Genomic DNA, 24,876 nt, shown 5'->3' on the forward strand with positions numbered 1-24,876 from the left:
AACAAAAAAGCAAAACTTGAGAATGTAATTTAGCCAACTGGGAAATGAATAAAAAGAAGCTTAATAGGAAAAAGATGGTATAAAATATTAGTGTAACGTTCACTGAATGCTTTTAAATAGGGTTGAGTCTATGTAGTTTTACATATATGGTTATAAAACAATTCAAATGTCATAGTAAACCATAGAAGAAAGTATGACTAATATCAAAATAATTTTAAAATAATAAACTTGTTTAGAAAGTATAATTCAACAATAGGAATTAAAAATGGAAAAGGAGGAGATGAGGGAAGAGACTTTGTGTTAGATTTCTCATCTTACCTGAGGGCGTTCAATAGACGCACTCTAAGGTTTCACCACAGTTATTTAGAGCATATGTTCAAATGTACAGTAAAAAAAAAATCCCTCAAATGTAAAAAACAGTAGTATTTAAAACATATATATGTCTCCCAAATTAGTAGGGAAGATTGTTATGTTACATGTTTTCATGTAACAAAATATAGAAATCAAAGTAATTTATTCCAGATGAGAGACAGGAGAAGAAAAAGTTAGAACATATAAATGTAGGGTCAGCAGACTCCTTCCCATGGGCCAAATCTGGCCTCTGCCTTGTTTTGTTAAATAAGCTTCTGCTGGAACATGGCCATTCCATTCATTTACAAATTGCCTATTGCTGTCTTCCTGCTTCAGCGGCAGAGTTTAGTAGTTGCAGCAAAGATGGTTAATGCCTACAAAGCCTAAACTATCTGTACTCAGGAAGTATCTCTGATTACAATTCATGGAGAAGTTTTGCCAACCCCTGACCTATGCTAACAAATATGTACACATAATTCCTCCCTTCAAGTAGCTCATAAACTAATATAGGGTAAGAGAAGGGAAAATAAATGAAACTGGTAATATGAAAAACATTGTTTAAAGTACATTCACAAAATATGGCAAAAATCACTAGATAAAGCACACTAATTCCTCAAGTTGCTTTCTTTTCAAGCAGTTGAGCAATGAGAGCACCTCACGGGGCATGTATTTCTGTTGGATCTTAAAGCATAATTATGGGTTTTCTAAGCAGAGGACAGAAAAGGCATCTGAGGCAGGGAAAATAGCATGTGAAAAAGACATGAGGGTGGGAGGCAGAAGGACATTTGGGGGACGGCGGGAAAGGATCACAGCACAAGAAAGTGACCTCTGCAGGTCTTTACACTCCTTATTCTTCCCCTTGGATCTTTCTGAAACATCTGTCATTTTCCAAAATGCTCATTAATACACTTCCCTCCACCCCCTAGAAGGTAAGTTTAACAAGTATTTGTTGAATGAATGAGTGACTGAATGACTGACCAAATTAATTCATGGCGTGGTCCATTAAGTGTAAAAGACTGCCGGGAGTCCCAGAGGTCACATGGCGTCACCCCCATTCCCGCTGACTCTGGTTTAGTGACTTCGGTACAGCTGCCATACCTCATGCGTTTCCTCTGAGCCACGCTCTTTCTGCTCCTGTCTGCGGACCTCTCTCCTTACTAGAGATGATGAAAGCAAAGGAGCAGTTGAACAGTCAGCTTCCTCTCAGATAGTCGTAAGCATTATGGCTGTTTTCTTCCTCTAGCTACAAATACAGTTCAAAGTCCTTTTCTGCAGCTTTGGCTGGAGTTCCCACAGCAGCTCTGGTCAAAAGCAGTCAAGCCTGCCCCAGATGCTTTCTCTGCTGCCTGGATCCTGTGATCCATTATTTTTCAGTCTTAGCCTGTGACTGCAAAAGCAAAGTCAGAGATTCACGGTGTCCGTGGTCTAGTTAAACTTAGTCTATTCCATTTCCACAGACTAGAGCTCTAAGACAGTCCTTGGACGTGCAGGCCACTCAGTGTGAAGAACCAGATAAACACTGGTGAACGCACTTTTGTCAGTTTTCCCTTCATTTGGACATGACAACGTTCCACACAGGCCCAATTATTGACTGAAAGGTGAAAGAAGCCACCGTCAGTCATTGTCACTTTGATACCTACATACGATTAGCTCAAAAAATGAGTATCTTATTTTCTTCAAAATCAACATAGCTAGAAACTTTATGTAAAGGATGATTAAATCACAGTAAGTGCTTTTTGTGACTTTTTAAGGGCTAAATAATCAGAGTAGGAACAACAGTATATTTATAGAGTACATTTCTAACTTCAGATGAAATTGTTAAAATGCATATTTACCCCATGTTTAATAGAATTATCACTTTAAAATATATAACAATTGAATTTTACCTCTATCAAAGGAGCAATTTTCTTAGTCTCATCTGCTTGCTAATATATTACCTGACAAAACTAAAGGTTTTATTTTCTTTCTTTCTTCTTTTCTGTTAGAGTTACCATTTTCTTATGCAATAATCAAGTGATGTTCTTCAAGGGAACAACAGTCCTATTTCGTGTTTCCTAGCCTTTCTGAAAAAATAGTGACAATTGTATATTACGGTGAAACAGTCACGCAAATGGGCTGTGATTCTCATTTTCAAATAGGATTGTTTCTTCCAAAAGTGGAGGAATCAAATTTCATTTCAAATTACATGACTGGCTATATTAGGGCATGGTTGGTTACTCACCTTTGCAAACCTGAAGGTTTATGCCAGATGAAACAATCCGGATTCAGGATTTTCAAGATTTACAGAGGGAACGCAAATGTTTGGGAGGTGTTTTCCTTTGAGATTATCCAAAGCTTTAGGGAAGAAAGAAATGTGATCATAGGGTTTCAAATTTAAAATCCAGGATGAAAATATCTCAAAATAAATTGCAAAGCTTTGTCGAGTCATTTGGTATCCTTACACTTCTGAGAAAATGAGAGAATTGTAGATACTGTGAAATAAAGATGAGATAAAAATTAAAAGACAAAAAAAAATTGGAGTGAATACAAATCAATATCTAAATATTCTTACGCCCAGAGATGTCTTATCTTAAAGTGTTTTTCTCTGTCTTTTCTATTTTAAAATTAATGTTGGGATTCAAATTTGTCAAATAAGCTCTTACTGAGAATATTACTAGAATTACACAACTATGTATTAGAAATCATCCTATTCTTATCTTCAGCAGACTCTGGGAAAAAAAAATTATGGTTGCAAATGAATGAGCAGTGAATTTGTTTTATATTTTATATGATAAAAAATAAGTTTATCAAAATTTCTACATTAATTATGTCAAACATTTTTTGAGGCTCACAGACATGTTGATAACTTTATCTTATTTTCAAATGGATGCTTTGAACAGAATTGGAATACAAAGCAAACTAGTTTCAAAGATCACAGCTGTTTTTATCCAGGCCATTCTGAGTTGTGAATGACAGACTGATATTTTTGAAGCACGTGTTTCCTAAGAACGACTTTCTGCAAAAATAAAGAATTTAGAAAACAAAATAATTTTTCTTCCAAAGAGTTTTGACATTCTTTCCATATATATTTGGTTGTAGAATTCATACTTTAAACATCTTTTGTACATTTTATACTGCAAAAATCAATGTCTTCACAGAGAAATTATTCAGTATTTGCCAATGGCTACTGGGATTTCATGACTTCACCTTTTTTTTTTTTTGAATGATCACTATAATTAAGCAATGTTGGCAGACTGTATCCAAGATGCAAATAACCTAAACTAAATACAGTGTTTGGCTAAAATATTTATAGCCTATCAACAATCTATTACTAGGTATTTTGGAAAAATGTCAGGGAATCCTCTAGAAGATTCACTCTATGTAAGGTTGTTTCAGAGATAGTGCTTTGAGGACAAATTATGATTTTTTTCCCCCATAATACACTCATTCTTGGAACTAGCACATGATCCAGTTGGCCAGCCTTTAACATTTAATTGTTACAGATACTCATCCTGAAATTTAACACCCTCATAATTACCTTTGCTTATTTGTTTGTTTAAATATGCATAAATAGAAAGACTTCATTCTGGAAATGTGTTTACTTAATACCACACAGAATAGTCTCTGAGTACACTGAGAAAAACTTTAGATGCAAGTTTAAAATTCAAACTATTTTCATATACTGTTACAGAATGAAAGAAAAATGAGAACTCTTTAGTGAATAAAGACTCTTCAGTCATTTTCTCACATAGTTACAGGACCCTGTTTACACCTACACAGCTTTTCAGTGGGTGATTTTATTTCTTTGTTCAGTGTGAAGTAATTATGTTGCAGTTTCATTCCTACTGGATCCTTCCAGATGCCATCAAGATGAGAGAGCTGAAGTCACATCACTGTAGGCAGCAGACAAAGGCAAACAGTTAATCAAACTGTGACCGTGATTAGCTGGATAAAAAGTGACAGTTCCCAGCAGCTCTGCAGCACCTGCGTGTCTTCAGAATGTAGCTCTGGAGCGAGCCTGGCCGGCTCAGCAAACTCCAGTAGCGCAACTGAGAAATAATGAAAAGCATTTAACAGAGGCAAGAAATGCCGACTGCAAGGAAAACAGTGTTTTAAAAAATTGTGTAAGCTTATAATTTTCTGTATAAGATTGGCAAGTGTCTGTAATAAGCTCAGGAAATCATCCTTAAACTGTGAGGAAGACAAGTATTTGAAAGCCACGGTAATGGTGACAGTCCTGCAAGATCAGCTGCTCGTGAGGAGAGGAAGGGACGTAGGAATACCTGTAATGCATCTGAAGAACATTAAATGTGGATTAAGATTGTATTAACAAGGAAATAACCACTCAGGCTTGAAAAATGAACATTGCCCTTGCACTGTTTCTAATAATTATATCATCCAGCAGTGGGCAGTTGCTTCAGTTGCTCGTTTTCATGATACACATCCAACACTGAGATGCTTATTATCTTTAGGTCTGAAAGGTGAAAACTGGAATGTAAAGGTGTGCATCTCCTGGAGGACTTGGAAGGCGTCTATGGATCTCTTAAAGTATTCAAATGATCATGGCTTTGATGAAGCATTGAAAGAATATATTGTCTGCATATTTGAACAAAGTAACAAGGAGGCCTGAAATTTATAAAAATGTAGATCTAAGTCTATGGTGCAGAATTCTCAACTACAAGGGCACCTATGTTTCAAGGAACGTTTTTATTCACCCATGAATAAACATGTTGAATTTTAACATATGTTCAAAATCAAGCACTGAGTCCACTAGACAGGGTGATTTAGGTGTTCCACCGCCTGAGTCATCAACCATAGGAGGTTAGCAGAGTTTCAGGCCCTTGAAGAGTTTCAGAGTAGAGAAGCATTTTTAGCACAAAACAGCACCTGTACTGTCACCAGTGTCCCAAGAGTACATGGAGCTGCAGTCTAGACCTGGAATTTGGTGATTCTAGAAAAATATCTCTTATGTATAGTGGGTAGGACAGTCCAGATGACCCCTGAGAATGGAGGTTGGACGGTCTGAATCTGAAGTTATCAAGAAAGGAGTCCCTATCAGTGAACAGAGTTTCAGCTCACTCACTCGCGTCTCTGGGCTTTTCAGAACAAATGGGGTTAGAATAAATTCAGCTGAGTTTAGTAATAATGTTGTTAATGTTGATTTACAAGCAGAAATTTATTACAGCATTCTTTACCTACTTTCTGGAGCTATAAACCCTCAGAAAACATTTAAGGAGAAAAGATAAAGAGATTTAAAACAAGATTAGAGAAGATTAAGCACACTTAAAAAACTGTGATCAGTTTTCCTCAATCATTTCCAGGAAGACATGAATACAGAGTATATCTGGGCCTTAACCTATGGGAAATTCCAATATGATGTACGGCTGAGAAAAATAAAATGAACTGGGGTCACTGAAATTAGAGGTGAGATAAAGACAAGAATCTATTACTCTAGCTTTAGTTTCATCAAAAAAATAAAATTGACAGCTCAGAATGATCTGTCATAATTACCAGACATTGCAGGCTTGATGGTTATCAAAAAATGGCCTCACTTGTAAAGAGGAATCTTCCAAGCTTAAGAGTGACGGCTATCTCAATGATTTGTTTCAGAAATGCTATATTTTATTGGACTCTACTGGACAGACAACAGTTTTTCATTCACCTGAACCCACATACTTCTTTTAGGATTCAAATAAGCTTAAACAGCATTAAAATTGTGCTTGTGTGCATGCATATGTGTGTGTGTGTGTATGTGTGTATTGAGGTGGGGAATGCCATGTGCAAACATAAACAATAGAATTCACTGAATTATTTGGGATATGGATTTTTTTCCTTTGTATTTGATTCAGACATAACAATGGCTGCAGAATAATGCTTTGGTCTTTTGCTTTTTTCCAGGCACAAAAATATTATCTCTTTTACCTTTAAATGTTAAAAAACAAAGGATTTAGAATATTACATAAACTCAGTTGGTAAAGCAGCTGCAGGGTTTGGGAGAATTGACTCCAAGTTTGAAAGAAGTTCTACTGTGAGAACTAAAAATGCTATCAGATAGCATTGCATGCTACAGAAAAAGTGTTTGTGAAAGGGAGAGTCAATCAATGCAGGAAAATTCATTGTTGTCTTATTTCAAGAAATTGCCACAGCCATCTCAACCTTTAGTGACCACCACCCTGATGAGTCAGCTGCAGCCTTCAACATCCAGGCAGAACACTGTACCACTAAAATGATTACAACTCACTCAAGCTGAGATAATGTTTAGCTTTTTTTGCCAAAGTATTTTTAAATTAGGTATGTGTTTTTTTAGAAGGAAGTGGTATTTATGAGATTTTGAACTTCAGGAATATACTTTGAATTCACATCAGAGAAAAGAGGGTAAATAAAAATTCTCCAATGGGGCTGACTCAGATAAAATACCACTTCCTTCTGATGAGCAGATTAGTGACACCAGAACTTTTAAGGTACCAGGGAGATATGAAATCCTCTATATTCATTGAAACTTGACAAGGAAATCCAACTCCAGTATATTCTATCCAAGAATAATGTGGAAATAACTAAGATACTTCTAGACTCTAGTGGTTTAGTACAAGTCTGGATCTAAAGATTCTGCTTAGAATCTAGGTTCCACCATTATGTTGCATTGTGCAAGTTATTTCCCCTCTGGGCCTAGGTTTTTCCATCTTTAAATGAAAAGTTACTGGATTTTAGGATCTTCAGACGTCTACCAACTCTAGCATTCAGAGATTCTGATGAGCATCATAGTCTTGCAATGACAAATCTCTGCTTTTAACATCCAAGACAGTGGCCAAAAAACATTTTGGTTAAGAAAAATTACAATGCAATGTGATTTGAGCAACAATAGGAATGTATACACCACAAAGGGATAGTTGATTCTATATTGAGAAAGAAGGTAGGATTAGGACTGGAATAACATTCATTAACAATGTAGTGCTCTGTAAACTTAATAGTATGATCTACAGTAGAGTATTTTCAGACCACTAATTCATAGAGGATGGTCATTGAATTCAACTTGAACAAATTTGGTACAATATTCTGTACAATTAAACTAATTAGTTAAACCTTTAAATGGTGAATTGAAAAGAGGTTAATCTGAATATAAAATATAGGTTGGAATCATTTCTCACTGTAATGATTAACAAGAACAGTTTTTTCTTTACTGTCTACTTGATGACTAAAGATTATAATTCCAAGAAGCATTTAAATATGATTATGCCAACACATGAAATTCTTGTAATCTTTCACAGTGACATTATGCTTTCTAGGTAGCGTTTTTCCAGCAAGTATTTGATGGTTACAATAAATTTGTCATAAAATAATTTTCTAAAAATATGAGAATTATGGTGATGAATATTTTGTCATGCCATAATTATAAACCAACATATACCAAAGTGTTATATTTGAATAGAAAATATTTTTCCTATTAAAGAAAATAAAGAAATTCAGGCAAACAGGTGTCGTACGTATAAAGGCACATCACACTGTCACCGGTTATCAGGGATTGGTTGATCAGAACTTCCTGTCTTTATCACTGCATTTCTTTGCTGTGGGGTTTTGTGTTTCAACCCTAAGTCATTTAACTATAGTGTGTGAAATGTGAATACAAAATAGTTAAAGATGTGAACAGAAAATAGAAAATAGTTAAAATGTTATTTAAACTGAATGTTCTTTCTTGGGGTTAGTTCTAGCCAAGAATGTATGGCAATCTTAAAGTTTATCAGTTGCTATAGTAATATACACTTGAATTTAATCATTTATTTAAAAACAGAATTAAATGTTTTCAAATAACTTACTTTAAATTATTTTAACCAGAAATTGAATACTTTAAAACAGAAAATCCTTAAGATGTAAAAAATTAGATATGCTTTAGTTTAAGTCAGTCAACTCTACGTTGAGAATGGTTATATTCTGGAAAATTCACCTCAGAGAGACTGTAAAATACAGAGCACCAGTTTATCTGGGGGCAAATTTGTCCTCTAGGAGACATTTTTCCTGTCACTACTCGGGGACAGGAGATTTAATGGCATCTAGTGAGTGGAGACTAGCAAGGTTGCTAAACATCCTATAATGCATATCTCAGCCCCTGACAACAAAGTATTATCTGGTCCAAAATGTCAATAGTGCAACTGTTAAGAAACTCTGAAAATAGGTGCATCCTGTCATTTCCTCTTTTCACACCTGGTTATTTCTATCTCTCACTAGACTCTTCAGAGTCTAACTCCGTCTCAGTCTCCTCTTTCTCTCTCTCTTTCTCATTTTCTTATTCTTTTTCTCTCTAATGAGCCTCTTTGATGAAGATCCATTTATAGTTTGATGGCAAGGGACATATCCTTGTGATTAGAAGTGAGAACTAGAAGTTGTTGGAAATAAAAGTCTAAATCAAAAAAGTATAGTAAAGGTGACATCAGAAAGACAAAAAAATATTGATTTGGTGACACTATTTTAAAGATACTTCAAATTGTCCTAAAAATGAATTGAAGGATTCTGAGATGGGTTATTTCAAAGACTTCATGAAAGTCAGCCTCAGAGGCTGTGAACAATGATATCAACCAGTGTCAGCAAGTAGAAAAGACTTTACATTTGTTTACACCTTGCACTTTAAAATGTTTCCCCTCCGTTTCCTCAATTAATCTTTGTGAGGAAACCCCTGGATTTCAATCACTCACATTTCTTTGTCTTTGCTTGTATCATTTTAAGCAAAAAAGAATGACTATATTTCCTTTTTATTTGATTTTGTAAACTCCTTCAGCTGAGTTCTACATTATTACTTTTTATTCTTTTTTTCCCCTTTTTGTGGTAAAATAACATAAAATTTACTATCTTAACAATTTTTAAATATATAGATCAGTAGTACTAAGCATATTCATATTGTAGGGCAACTATCACCACCATCTATTTCTAGACTTTCATCTTGCAAAACTAAAACCATTAAACAATGATAAGTGAATAACACTTATCCAAAATTTTGAAAGAAATTATGCAAAAAATATAATAATAATTTCGGTCATCATTTTTATGAATTTAATTTACTCATTTAAATTCTACCCATAATCCTTTCCTTTGGACCTAATTGTTCTCTACAGGAAATTTCTCTTAAATTTGACTTCTCACTCATTTACTGCATTAATTAATTGAAGACAGGGGAATAAGAAAATGAGAGTCTCATTACTGAATTAATTGAACAGGAAAGTTGAGATGTGAAATAATGAGAGTAAGATGTATTTCCACAATCAATTGACCGTTTTATATGATTCTTCTCCTTACATTATCTCATTCTTCCTATTAACTATTTTATTTACTTTTTCCATACACCCTTCCATTGTTTCTTGTTTGACATAAGCACACAAGTTTGAATTTTTCTATCTTCCACTTTCACTGTATTTTCATAGGCACACCCAATGCTACATTTAATCTCTTATTTCCTGGACTCTGTGACTCTTCGTACATCTGTTTTACACATCAGTATATGTTTTTACATATTGGTAAAACCATACAATTTATCTATTGGCAAAATTGGTGTTACATATTGGTAAAAGATGGAATTTGTAGGAAATGCTTGGTATTCAGAACTCACATTCTGATCAGAGTATCTCAGAATTAAAAGCTCACACAAGTGCCAAGAAAGTGAACAAAGTGGCAGGCATACCCAGGTGAACAGAAAGAACTGTGGGGGAAGAGAGTTGCAGGGCCTCTGTGAAGGGGGGCCAGACGCTATTCAATTCTCAGTGTCACCAAGCATTCAGATTTTCCAAAAGAAGCCAGAAATTTGTTTTCATATAAAATTTCCCAATTTTTAAATGCTTACACAATCTTCAATCTCCATAGACAAAACAAAAGTAATCTGCATGCCTAATGTGTTTTGTAAGCCTCCAGTTTTCAATTACTGATCTAAATAGACACATACATTTTTTCACATTACACTGTACATAGAGTAGAGGTTGTAAAAGTTCTGTTGAGAGTATCTGTAGACCCCTGAGAAAGAGCATTTAAATGCTCCCATGTCTTGCATTTTTAAATATACTTTAACTTAATTTAATGTTAACTAAAATTTCTCTAAGACTACCTATTTAAATTGGAAAAGGAGAAAGCTTTCCTTTCTCTCCAACTATCATATCCTTCTTTTTCCTCCCATAACTATTCTTTTCTCAATATGGGAGACTAGGAATACCATGCTTGCTAAACTTTATTATTTCTCTTTATTATTCATATAAAAATTATAAAAACTAACTTTATAATAGTATGTCATATTTCAACACATATGTATGATGGAACTAGAATGCTGTAAGTGAATATACAATTATCACAGAGTATTTTTCAACAGGAATTCGTAATTTCTCATCAATTATGTTTCTCCTACCAACTTCTATATTGAGAGTCTGTGTGTTGATTCCAGATCCTCAAACCTATATTTTATCTTTTTGGTTCATAGAATACTTTTTTCTTTTTAAGTATTTCTACTTCTCTAGTTATTAAGTTCTTATTAATTTCTTTGAATGAGCTGTATTTCTGTCAATTTGATTTTCTTGAAATTTATTTTGTCAACACACATTGGTATTGTGACTTACAAAATAATGGAGCTCTACACAAGTTATCCAATTATTAAAACTCAATGAAGAAACTTGACATTTAGAGGACCATGATAATAAATATTTTATAAAACAAATAATGAACCCTTATTTAATTGTTCTTTGTATAAAGGATTTTGTAATTGTTAGATTTGTACATTTCATAGCAAATATACATTTCCCTGGCATCTCTCTTTAGACTATAATTTGAAAAAGACACAAAGTCGTCTTATGTTACTGTGACTGATTCAGATTTATGTGCTTACAATGTATATCCTAAGATCCAAAATCAATCCAGAAATACTTGAAGTCATGTGGGTGAGTGTGTGTGGATGAATACAAGCATGTGCACACACACATAAGTTTTCTACTCAATTTTGAGACAGCTTTAACAATTGTCAGGTGAAGGGTCTATTTCTATTTGATTAGCTAAGAATTATTTGTAGCTAAGAATTATTTTAGGGGGCTAGAGGGTGGGATCTATAGATAGGCTGTGTTAACAGGGAGCAAATTCTGTGGTTCTCCTTGAATCTATTCTGTCAAGACTCAATTTCTTGTCTCAGAAGTGACATTTAATATATGACCTTTACCTCAAATTCTAAAATTGTCAATTTTCTTTACGATAGCCTCCAGTTAGGAAATTAATCAAAAGTTTAGGAAAATAAATTAGTTATTTAACTTTTGTCACTCAGCACTAAAAATAACATGAAAAATTTCTTGCTGCTGCTTGTAAGAAATATGCAGTGTGTGGGTTTTTGATTATTTGGTATTTTATTTGATTATTTGGTATTTTACTCTGTCCTAAATATCTTCAACTTCTCAGGGACACTGACCTCCATACTAGTCCATGCAGTCACAGTACAGATTTCATTATCATTTGAAAGTTTTGGTAAGATGACCTACTCTGAAATCCCACTTTCTAATGGTGCCTTCTAATGTTTGATATCTCTCACTTCCAAATTTCTGCAGACCTAGATCTTTACCTTTACCAAGATGGCAATTTCTAGTTGTCCCAGGTGTATATATTCTTCCCCATCAACTAATTCAGGCATCACATGCTTCTCTTCAAATTAAAACCTTAAAACCAGCTGCTAAAATTATAATTTTCCAACTATCCTTTTGCCAATGTGATCCACCTTGCCACCCAAAGTTATTTAATAGCTCCAACTATGGAAAGTTACTTGACTAGCTCTTCTGGACTTTCTGGAGAAAGTCACAAAACAGTGGTGAATGAGCAGATGCACCATCAGCCTATTTATATTCAAACTCTGTTAAAATCATACTCTTGCCTAATAATTCTGTTTCATATTTTATCATTGATTTTTGTATTAGCAGCTGTAACCCTTTTGCAATATTAATTGGAAACTATCCAATCAAATATGCCCTTACTTAGAAATGGTCTACATTATTTATAGCCTCACAATTTCCTCACTAGCAAGTTTCTTCATTGAGTTTTAATAACTGGATTACTTTTGTAGAGCTCAATTATTTTTTAAGTCATGATACCAATGCATGTTAACAAAATAAATTTCAAGAAAATTAAATTGACAGAATATAATAGTTTTTTTCAAAGAAATAAGTAAGAACTTAGTAACTAGAGAAACAGAAATACTTGAAAAGAAAAAAAGTATTCCATGCATAGAAAAAAATTTATTTTTTGTCTCCTTGATCAAGCTAAATACTAAACTAATCCACTACAATTGATCTGTTAGTCCCCTGTAAACATAAACACCAACTCTTGATAAACTCTGCAACCCTAAGATGCAGTGACTAAGCCAGAAAAATTGACTATTTTTAGGGAAGAATTCTGTAAACATGTTTATTTGTTTCACTTTTATGTCTGATGAACAACAACAGAGCACAAATAAAAACCTCAAATTGGTACTTCAAACCTCTCCTCCATCTCTCCTAACTGTCTTGTTAGCTCTGTTTTCCAGGATTATTTCTTAGACTGTCTTCTTTACTCAGACGTCCTGATCTCCCATACCCTTTTCTCAATACCCCCTCACAGCTGATGACCTTACTCAGTACTCTCACTGCCTGAAACTCATCCTCAACAAACCTATAATCCTATCTAGATTAGTCCCATCTTTTTTCTTCACAACATTTATAATAGAATGTCTTTTCTTCTACCAGTGACCGATCTTTCATGCCCTGAAGCCCATCTGTTTGATTCTCCCCAAACTCTGCTTTTTTATTTCTTCTTCTCTCAGTCCCTTCTATGGCAATCATGTCAGCATAACAGTGTCCTCTAGTATTTTCAGCCATTATGTAAAAGAGAAGAAAAAGGAAAAAAGTATACAACAAAACATTCAACCTCACACATTCTCCAACTATTTGGCCGCATCCTTGACCTCTCTCAGAGCCAGCCTGCCCAGATGATTTGTCTGCACAGGCTACCTTCAGTTTTGTGTCTGCAGCCGTACACTTTGATCTAAACCAATCTCACTATTTTCCTGCTATTCCATTAGAAGTGTTTCTGGCAAGGTCACCAATAATGTTAATGATGTTTCTGTACTCAGTTTACTCAAGATCATAACCATGTGAGCCACAACCATATTCTTGCAACTCTCTTCTCCTTTTGGTTTGAAGACTCTAACATGTTTTGTTTTCTTTCCTTATATTACTGGTTCTCTTTTATGGTCTCCTTTCTGTTTCCTTCTCCTTCACCAGCTCCTACAGATTGAAGTCATTTGTGGTTTAAACTTGGATTCTCCCCTCTCTGTACACTCTTTTCCATCTAATCCACGCAGGAGTGGTAGTCATCTTATACATGTTGTTTTGAAACAAATACATTTCTCAGTTGAGTAAATTAATGTAATTCCTATAAATAGGTATGTCTTTTAATTTTGGGTTAAAGTCTTGAGGTTAAAAGTTAGATCCTGAGAATTAAAAACTGAAATATTTAGTCACCCATTGAATAAACTGGAGAGGCTCTTATCCTTTCACTGTAAGCGCAATTAAATGATTTATGTGGAATATTTGCATTTGTTTCTGCCAATACTTTATGGAAAATAAACTCTCAATTTTAGTTTTTTCACTACTAAGGTACTTGAATTCAGTCATTAAACTTACATGAGAGCTTGTGCTTATAAATTATGTAGGAATTTTTTTTTAGTCTTATTAAAGTTTAGTGTCAAGAGAGGCAAGTTTCCTTCCTCATTATACATTTATTTCTTAATTGTCCTAACATTGAGGAAGAATACTAAAGAAAGCCATCCTTCCAAAAAATCAAGATATTTACAAATATCTTACTAATTAATATCATGATACTAATTAATATCATGTGATTTGGGCCCTAAGCTAGACAAATAGATAAATGAGCCAAAATGGCAGTGTTCCACATGTGGAACTTGATATGGGACACAAGTGGTATTACAAATCAGTAACTGAATGATTTTCCATTTTCTATTTAATAAATCTTGCTGGAAAATAGACTATAGGGAAATAAAGGATATTAGATGGCTAGTTTACTCCATTTAAATTTACAGATTTTCAATTGATTAATAACTAAATGTGAAAACAACCCATTTATTGTTTGAGAAAAATAGATAGGATAATATCTTTGGGACTTCTGAAAATGGAAAAAAATTATTAAACAAGGTAAATGCCAAAAGTAAAAATTATAAATTTGACTAGATTATCATTTAGACAATCCAACCAAAAACAATTAAAAATCTCTTAATCAAAAATATACAATTAATGTGAAAAGGGAAGCCACAGACGCACCAAAGTCATTAATATTCCATATAACTGAAAATAATTAATACTTCATATAAAATACACGTGTGTGCAGAAAGACAACATAATGAAGAAATGAGTGCAGGATATGAACAAGTAACTAATTCACAGAAAAGAACACTGAAATAGCAAAAACATATTAAAATAATACATAGCTGCTGGTAATAAGTGAAATGCCAATTAGTGTCACAGTATGAAACTATAACAATCTGGTTGGCAAAAAGTTTAAGTTGCTGACACAACTAAATTTTGTGTAGGATTTAAAGCAGTAATGAGTCTCACAAATTGCTGCTAAAAAATATAGATGGACATTATTATAACAACTCTGAAGAAAATTTCACCATTGCCTAGATAAATTCACCAATGCTAAGACTTGTTTCAACTTTTAGAGAAACTCTGAAATTTGTGTAAAAAGATACATACAAAAATATTTACTGAAATGCTGTTTATTATCAAATAAAATGAGAAAACAACCCAAATTTCTACCAATAGTAAAATGGATAAATAATGTTTGGTACATTCACAGGGTGCGATATTGTACTGTGTTTGAAGTAAGTTTATTAGGAAATATATACCAATAAGTAGTCATCTCAAAAACAACATAAAGTGTAAAAAGATGTTGCAGACACATGATGTAATTTATATAAATTTTAAGAACGTGCAAACTAAGATTATTGTTTATGGGTTCATAAAAATGTGATACCAAGTGAATCTTAAATAAATCATTTTAAGTAATTGACTGGCATTAGAAATGAAAGAAAAAGTGGTAGGAAAGAGATTTCAAATGGTATTTCTAAAGATTAATCTTTAAAGAAATGATCATAAGATAAAATATTAAGATTTGATGTAACTGGGTTATTGGTAGGTTTATCTATTGGATTATTTCCCTCTCTCTTTTTCCTGCTTTCCTAAAATTTTCCAAACACTTTAAGTGGGTAAAAAAAAACTATGATTCTCTTCATTCTCTAAAAAAAATTATAAGATGGTCACTGGAATGGAGCGTCTTCTTGGGGGCTCCCTGCTGCTGAGTGTGTTCTGTTTACTCAGATGTTTAGTTCTTTTCAACAGTTATGCACTTTGATATTATAATATCCTCTGCATTTATAAAAGTAGATGAGATATAGTTTGTGTTCCCTTCTCCAAATGATGAAATCACATGCACGCTTGTGGTATTTACAGTAATTGTAACAATGACAGTGCTGGCAGGATTAGGTCTACTAGAGGATCAGGAAGGCCAAGAAGATAGAAAAAAGATTGTGCTTTCTGAGTTCCTCCTTCTCAGAACACAGCACCAACCCCTCTGGTCCTTTTCACCGTGATCCTTGTGGTGGTTCAGTCATGCCAGCTGAATGGTAATATTTATGTCTATGTGGCTTTGATATTTATTTGAACATGTGAGTGTGTTTCTGTTTTATATTGTGTTCTATTTTTTTTTTTTACCCACCAACTCATATCTTTTCTGTAAGTAATTTAAGCATTGCATAAATTCTAAACTAGAAGGAAGTACTCCTGAGAAGGCTTCCTGATGCACATTCATGTAGCGATCAAGACCACAGGCTTACTAGAAACGATGCCCCCCACAGTGCCATGTAATTCAGAAGATCATCTGTCATGGTGTGAGGTTCACTCGTTTACAACAGGGAAAAGCAGGTTGAAGTTTAAATCCTGTGTAAGTTTTATATTTCTCGGATAACTTAAGCTTTCAACTACTTTTTCTTTAATCTTTGGAACTGTAGGGCTGCTGGATTCTTTCTTGTGCCTGCCTGACTACTCAAATGCAGAATTTCTGATAGTACAGCTGCAGTGACTGAGGAGATAACTAACCGCAGTATCCAGAAACCCCTGGAAGAAGGGGTGGTGTTTCTAAGCTCTGAACCTGAATTGCAAGTTAGATGCATAGTAAATGCATATGCTGGTGGAAGCCTTATGAAGTCAGCCTGAGACTAATTTCCCAGGGTAAAAGTACAACACATTTTTCGATTTTACTTGAGTTTTTTTTTTGGATAATCAAAAGAAATCTTTTAATGGTATTTGTTTATCTGTGTGCTTGTTCCCACCATGAACTACTCTAAATTCTAGATTTCCTTATGCTTTAATATGTACATATTTTATGTACATAAACCACAGACTGTATCTATCAGTTTAAAGCCTGTTGCTGTATCTTCAAAGGGATGTTTCTAACTGCTACAGTAATTCTGGGAGTATGAACACCAGTGCTCCCAAGAGCAGTGCCAACATGCACACAAGTTCAAGAATCCTTCCTGAGTATCTTACTGCAGGTGCCTCACGCTGGGAACCCAGCATGGTCTTCCATTCCTCTCTGTCTCTTTCAACTATGTAATCAAGTTTCCACTCCTATTGATGCCTACTCCTTTATCTTTGCATCTTTCTATGTTTCTCCTTTTCTTTTTATTCCCACAGGTTCCACCCTAGGGTAGATCTTCCTAACTGTTTCTTCAGACCACTGCAATAACTTGCTGAAAGTCTGTCACCTTTAATTTGGACCCATATCCTCACTCCCATCACTCCTCCAACACACACACTGCTGATGAGATCACCTTACCCAGCACTGAGATCATTTCTTCTCCCTTAAAAAAAACAAGCCCAAAGCTTCTTATATGATATTAAGACTTTCACTATATCATGGATTATATGTTTAAAGTTCTTTTTAATATCATGATAAATACTAAAGAGCAAACTTAATAGAAATATGTGAATCACTTTCTATTTCCTTATTTTAATTTTTTACCTTGAATCTTCAAAAAACTTTATAAACTCAAATATTTATTCAGCCCTTCTGTAGATCTGCTCAATAGTAAAACCGAATATTTGTGGCATCTAGTACTGGTATTTAAAGCACAGTTTATGTGTGAGGAAAACAAGAAATTAAGTGTATGCAATTCAAATAAACAATTTAAAATAACAAAATGTAATTCATCAAACTATACTTTAATCAAGAAAATATCTGCAGGACAAATTTTGAATTTTACTATTGCCTGCTCTGCTTTTGACAACATGTTATGCAGAGAACAGTGAATGTGAAAAAGTTCTTTTTAAGCTTTAGAACAGAAAACTTTTTTTTTTCAATTGTTTTACTAATGGAGGTGACTATGAAGAATTCCAGTAATACTTTCAAGATTCTGAGCTTATTCTGGCTTTAACATAATAAGAACACTTTAATATGCATTGAAAATTCCTTTTCTATCATAAAAATGCAGAGTAAACATTATTTTCTCTCTTCTGCAGTTTCTTTTGGCCAAATAAATATCCTCATTCCCAAAAGTGTAGACATGTTTTTACATCAATGACTAATATTATTGGGAGAGAAGCAACTGAATTTTTTCAGAATCCTACATCATCATCATCATCATCATTATTATTATTATTATTAAAAATAGCTCCTTTTGAGAGAGGCTTGGTGATTGGAAAGTTTTCAATTTAAAGTTAGGGATCTCTTAGTGGAATCACCAACTTCAGAGAAATATCACTGGCCTTTAGTATAGCGGCAACATGGATTATGTGGGTTCCCACTCTGAATTACAAAGTAAACATTCATAAACAGTAAATTTTCTCTCCTGTATCACTGCTTATTACTTGCCAGTGTTAGTTTTAGTGGGAGTGACACTTACTTATCAAAGGTAGAGGCCACTATGAATTATTTCAAATTCAATTTAATTGGTTAGAATGGAGAAATTTCATTGAAAAAACCTATTTTCCTTCCTCCCTTCCCCTTTCTCTCCCTTTCACTCTCGCTTCCACTCCCTCTGTCCATTTTTCTCTCTGTCTCTCTCTCAGTACAGGCAGACCTCATTTTATTGTATTTCATTTTATTGTGCTGCGGAGATATTATGTTTTTTACAAATTGAAGATCTGTGGTGACCCTGTGCTGAGCAAGTCTGTGGCACTACTTTTCCAACAGTATTTGCTCACTTTGTGTCTCTGTATCACTTTTTAGTATTTCTCACACTTTTAACTTTTTCATTATTAATATATTTGTTGTGGTGCTTTGTGATCAATGATCTCTAATGTTACTATTGTCATTGTTTTGAGATACTGAAAATCATGCCTATATAAGACAGCAAACAAATCAGCTGTTTCCTTTTCTGTCTTCCTCTCCTTGGCCTCTGTATTTCCTGAGACATAACAATATTGAAATTAGGCCAATTTCTAATCCTACAATGTCTTGTAAGCATTCAAGTGAAAGGAAGAGTGACATGTCTCTCACTTGAAATCAAAGCAATATAATTAAGCTTAGTGAAGAAAGCATGTCAAAAGCCACGCTAGGCCAAAATCTAGACTTCTTGTACTAAGTAATTAGCCAAATTGTGAATGCAAAGGAAAAGTTCATGAAGGGGTTAGAAGTGCTGCTCCAGTGAACACACAAATGATAAGAAAGTAAAACAGTCTTCTTGCACAGATGGGGAAAATTTTAGGAGTATGGATGGAGATCAAACCAGCCGCAACATTCTCTTAAACTATAGCCTAATCCAGAGCAAGTGCTAACTTTCCTCAATTCTGTGAAGGCTGAGAGAGGTGACAAAGCTGCAGAAGAGAAGTCTGAAGCTAGCAGAGGTTGGTTCATGAGGATTCAGGAAAGAAACTGTTTCTATAACATAAAAGTGCAAGGTGAAGCAGCAAGTGCTGATGTAGAAGCTGCAACAAGTTATCAGAAGATCAAGCTAAGATAGTGAATAAAAGAGGTTACACTAAACAACAGATTTTTGATGTGGATGAAACAGTCTTCTATTGAAAGAGGATGACATCTAGGATTTTCATAGCTAGAGAGGAGATGTCAAGGCCTGGCTTCAAAGCTTCAAAGGACAGACTGACTCTCTTGTTAGGGGCTAATGCAACTCGTGACTTGTAGCTGAAGCCAATGTTCATTTACCGTTTTGAAAACCTAGCACTCTTAAGAATTATGATAAATCTACTCTGCCTGGCTCTATAAATGAAACAACAAAGCCCAGATGACAGCACCTCTGTTTACAACTTAAGCCCACTGTTGAGATTTACTGCTCAGAAAAAAAGATTCCTTTCAAAATGTTACTGCTCATTAACAATGTACTTGGACACCTAAGAGCTCTCATGGAGATCTCCAGTGAGATTCAGGATTCATGTTGTTTTCATGCCTACTAACTCAATATCCATTTTGCAGCCCAGGCATCAAGAGATGATTTCTACTTTGAAGTCTTACTATTTAAGAAAAATATTTTGTAAGGCTATAGCTGCCATAAATACTGATTCCTCTGATGGATCTGGACAAAGTTAATTGAAACCCTTCTGGAAAGGATTCACCATTATAGATGTCATTAAGAACATTCATGATTAGTGGTAGAGGTCAAAGGCTGAAGCGAAGCCTGAAGATGTGACTGGACTGCTGTGATCTCATTATAAAATTTTAACAGACGAGGAGTTCATTCTTATGGATGAGCATAGAAAGTGGTTTCTTGAAATGGAATCAGTTCCTGGTGAAGATACTGTGAAGACTGTGGACATGACAAAAGAGGAATTAAAATATTATATAAGCCTAATTGATAAAGCAGCTGCAAGATTTGAGACGACTGACTCCAATTTTGAAAGAAGTTCTACTGTGGGTAAATCACTATCAAATGGCATTGCATGCTAGAGAGGAATTGTTTGCAAAAGTAAGAGTCAACTGAAGTGACAAACTTTATTGTTGTCTTATTTTAAGAAATTGCCACAGCTGCCTCAGCCTTCGGCAATTACCACCCTGATCAGTCAGTTGCCATCAACATTGAGGTAAAATGAGGCTTCACCAGAAAAAAGGATTAGGACTCCCTGACGGCTCAGATGATGATTAGTATTTTTTACCAATAAAGTGTTTTTGATTAAGGTGTGTACATTTTTAGACATAATGCTATAGCACACTTAATTGATTATATTTTAGTATAAAATAACTTTTATATGCACTGAGAAACAAAAAATCATGTGACTGACTTTATTGCAATATTTGCTTTATTGTGGTGGTCTGAAATCAAACCCACAATATCTGTGAGATATGCTTGTATTCCATTAAAACAGTGTTCCTTAAAAACTGGAATAATTTTGTCAAGTAGGCTTTTTTTTTTTTTTCTGTAGCAATCATAGACATCATCATTGCTTCTTTATCCTTAACTAATTATTTATTCACAGGTAAGAAATAGTGATGTATATACACGGATGTCTAAGGGACTCTCACAGTGTGTTGAACACAGTTAACTCACAGGCATCGAAGTGGCCATGACCACATATCACAGTTCCCTTTGTCAAGGGAATATTATAGAGGAATTTAAAATCTGAATGCACCCTCACTTCTACATAAATTACTAGCATATTGTATAGTCTCCCTGTCAATAATGCAAATTAGAAACAGATCTCATTTTCTCACACCCTGTCAGTAGCAGGCACATTATTACTATTGACACATCACTACTTTCATGGCATGATGAGTTGTGATGATTGAGAAAAGTTCTAAAAGAAGATGAAAGTGTATATCTACCCAAGGAGCTCCTTTTATTAAAAAAAAAAGACTAGAACAGCATTACTGTTTCACTTTAGTTTCACAGCAAGAAAAAGACTACTGCAAAGTGCTTCATCCCATGCAGAAGAAAAGAATTCCATCTTGTTTATGGGTATGTGAGAAATAGCTTAATTTTCCTTATCTGTGCTTCACTGGGATGAACAGAAAACCTATCATGAATAATAAACACAGTAAAATATGCAACACAATTTGTCATATTCTCTTTTATGTCTCAGTTCTTTAGTTCATCCATTCCTTGAAGTGATCTATAATATTCTCCCAAGCCAGGTTTGATTGTATAAATGCATACCTACGTTTTAAAATGTAGGATGGGCATTAAATTCCCCAGGAAGCCTTCCCTGACACCATGCTTCTACAGTAATGCTCTCTGCATGTCTTACGTACTTATACTCACTTTAGTGTGTTATAAATCTAACTGTCTCACTAAGCAGGTTGAATTCATTGGGGTTATAAACATAACATTATTTAATTTTTTCTAATACTTCTAATTGTGCTTTACTGAACCCTTCTTTCTCTGACTTGTACACTCCGTTTATGAAATCATGTTCCCATTCTGATTTCATAACAGTTTACTCAAAGATTCAAGTCTCCCCCCTCAACATACACACGCCCAGAAAATGAAATACTATTCTCCCCTTCTTAAAGGGCTCCCTAAACTTTGCCAGTGATTCACCGGGGACTCCCTTTCTTACCTTCCTTACCTTCAATAACCAGTTGAGCCGCTGACCCTCATTGACAGGGAGACGAAAAAAGCAAGAGGATGGCCTTGCTCCCACAATGAGAGAGCTACACACATGGGAGCGCAGGCTCCCTTTGTAACCATGCGCTTCTGCAAGGGCAGAATTCCAAATGGACCCACCACTCTCACCCCTGTGCGCCTAAGGATTCCATGTCTAAAACAAGGACTTTTTTGAATTTAGTCCTGTATAATTCAAACGAAGACCATCTCCACTCTAATTCTCTGCACTATTAAACAAACAACAAAAGCAAACTGAAAACAAAAACCTTAGGGACATGCAGATTTCAATCACAACTCATACACAATTTACCTATTATAGAATTATGTCCCTCATTATCCTGATACCCTCCCTAGAGTGTAAGCCTAGTGAAATTAAGGCCTGTTGCTTTTTCATCTTTGTATCTCTAGGTAACTTGCAATACTTCAGATTATAGTAAATGCTTCTTAATAAATGACTAAATGAACTTAATTCTCTGTTGAATTAACATTCTCTTGAGGTATGTTTCAATATTAACTTAATGTGGAGATGTCAGCGTCTACTACACAAGGTATTACACTAAATGATTTACAGTTACTTTCTTGAGACCTCAAACTACTCTGCAGTGAAGTTATGATTATCATTAATTTATTATCAAACTGATGCTCACAAAAAAATGTCTCCCAAGGTTTCACCTTTAGAAACAGAGTCAGTATTCACATTTGAGCTCATTTGTTTCCTCAGTTTATACCATGTCTACTATAATATAAAGCCTTCAATGAAGAGCCCGGATGAAATTTGTTTTCAGTAAAATGTCCATTGCCATGATATATGCATATGCACACACATACATATATACACATAAACATGTAATTATATTTCACATATATTATGCTCATGATATACATACATATATAATATACACATGATAAACATACAGCGATATCATGTCTATATAATTGTGATATTATATATATATATATACATATAAATATATAAATTATATTTTATATTTCCTCTGTTTTATTTTCTTACATGAGGATGTTGAAGCAATGAATAAAATTGTCTGAAAATGACCCTAGGAACTCACTCTGGGTTGCCTAGATGTTGAGCTACCAGGGAGCCCTCTCCTTCTCTCAGTGAAAGATGATGTACTAAGACTCAAGCTTCTCAAGGACTGGACTGTTCTACCGTCAGGGATGACCACAACATCCTTTGGATCCATATATGCCTGAATGTTAGGCAACTGATGTTCCCATTAGTCTCTTGTAAACAACTGGCAGCAAATATCAAGGCTTTTTGGCAGCTTGTTTATTCTTCCAATGGCAAGGTTGATGTCTTATGCTTTCTACCGTAAGATGAGAGAAACATATGGGAAGTATGGTCTCTTTACCAAAATGGAAGCCATGCCTTACTTAACAGACGCCCTGGTATGTGTCACCATGGGATGGTGGGAAGCTGGGGATGTGTGCATCTCCATCCTGCTTACCTTGACCTCCAGAGAATCTCCTTTCCAAGACAGCACCTATAGCTGAACTCTTTATATGATACTACGGATGTCATCTTGAACCCTGGTGTGTTATCTGGTGAACAACAGAGAAATGATTTCAACAGAAAAGCTATCTCAAACAATAGAGAAACAACTGCAAATGCAGATTTAACCAAGATTTTAACATGACAAAACAAACACAATGGTCTTATCTTCCTTTTTTAAAAATTAATTTTGCCTTTCAAAGACAGACAGGCCTTCGTAAAGGTTTTCCATCATTCTTGAAAAGACTGAAATCATAAAGAGAAAGAGGGGGAGGGGGGACAAAAGAGGAGAGAAATAACTGAAACAACTACTGGAGTTCCAATAAACATGGTTCACTACCGTTGTCAGTGAGAAGTCAATGGCCATTAACGTCACCATTCCAGAAGAAAAATTACCTCCACTTTATCTATCAAATCAATATCTACACAGAAGAGGGAAAGTATCATAGATTGTAATCAGCAAGCAGCTCAATAAATTGTCCGAGGTTCCTAAGCCACATTAATCAGATCCTGGTTTTAACTGATATTAATGCAACATTTTCACAAATTGTACTGAATATTCACTTCTGTTGTTTCAGGGATGTTTTTGGAACACCCCCTCCCCAATCATGAAATTATAGTTTATAATTCTATGGAGATGAGAGGCAGGGGTGGGGAGATAATATTTATATATTTCTTAAGTGATATTTAAAGTTTGTATAAAATTTCATAACACTTCAATTGAATAAACAGATTAATGCTGAGGGGAAAATGATTTATACTACCTTCATGAAAATTTTGCAGCATGGTTGTGTCATATCGTATAAATCATTTTCTTCCCTACTGATTCTAGTTGTGCTACTGACTATCAGTATGTTTCCTGTAATCTCAGTCATTGAATGCCTTCAAAATATTTATGAGAAAAATCTTATTTTACTCACACAGAATTAGTGGACAAACTTCTTTAAATCTCCTTCTTTGCAATTCCTCTGTATGCTCTGTCTCCTGGAGGTCCCTCTCCCATTTCATCTAGCCAGAAAGATTAGTTTACTTCAGGGTTTCAGCCTCTGTGTTCTTGTTCAGCTGTGGGTAATTGGGCTGCCATTGAGAGGCAGAGAGTAAGAAAAAAATAATAAAATCAAAAGAAGAGTTCCCTGAAACACCTTATTTGTTCTTCAGGGCATCCTTTTCCTGACTCCTCTGGCCAGAGGACTTGATCTCTCCAGTTTTTAGGTACTCACACTGATGTTTTTCCTAGGGGAGTGCAGTTTAGCAAAGGGACTAATCTCTTGTCAAAACTGAAAATTAAAGGAGGGAAAATAACCAGGAAATTCACCACTGATTTTTGTCTTTCAAGTTTTGACTTTCCTTGCCAAGCTTCCTACAATTGCTTATTTTTCATGTCCTTGGTTAGTTTCTTTTTATAGTCTGTCCAGAGTTTACAGCTGTAAAC

General features: G+C 34.7%; 1 long non-coding RNA gene across 1 annotated transcript; it reads right to left on the reverse strand.

Annotated features, from left to right (window-relative positions):
- Positions 1-581: 581 nt before the first annotated feature.
- LOC116154386 (uncharacterized) lies at positions 582-24,539 on the reverse strand. The gene is made up of 4 exons (XR_004138272.2): positions 24,365-24,539; positions 23,401-23,494; positions 2,573-2,685; positions 582-1,508 (listed from the first exon to the last, which is right to left on the reverse strand). It is a non-coding gene; the product is annotated as an uncharacterized LOC116154386 (long non-coding RNA).
- Between the last annotated feature and the right edge of the window lie 337 nt (positions 24,540-24,876).

This window comes from Camelus dromedarius, chromosome 6 (genome assembly GCF_036321535.1).
Source record: "Camelus dromedarius isolate mCamDro1 chromosome 6, mCamDro1.pat, whole genome shotgun sequence".
Classification (NCBI taxonomy): Eukaryota; Metazoa; Chordata; class Mammalia; order Artiodactyla; family Camelidae; genus Camelus; species Camelus dromedarius.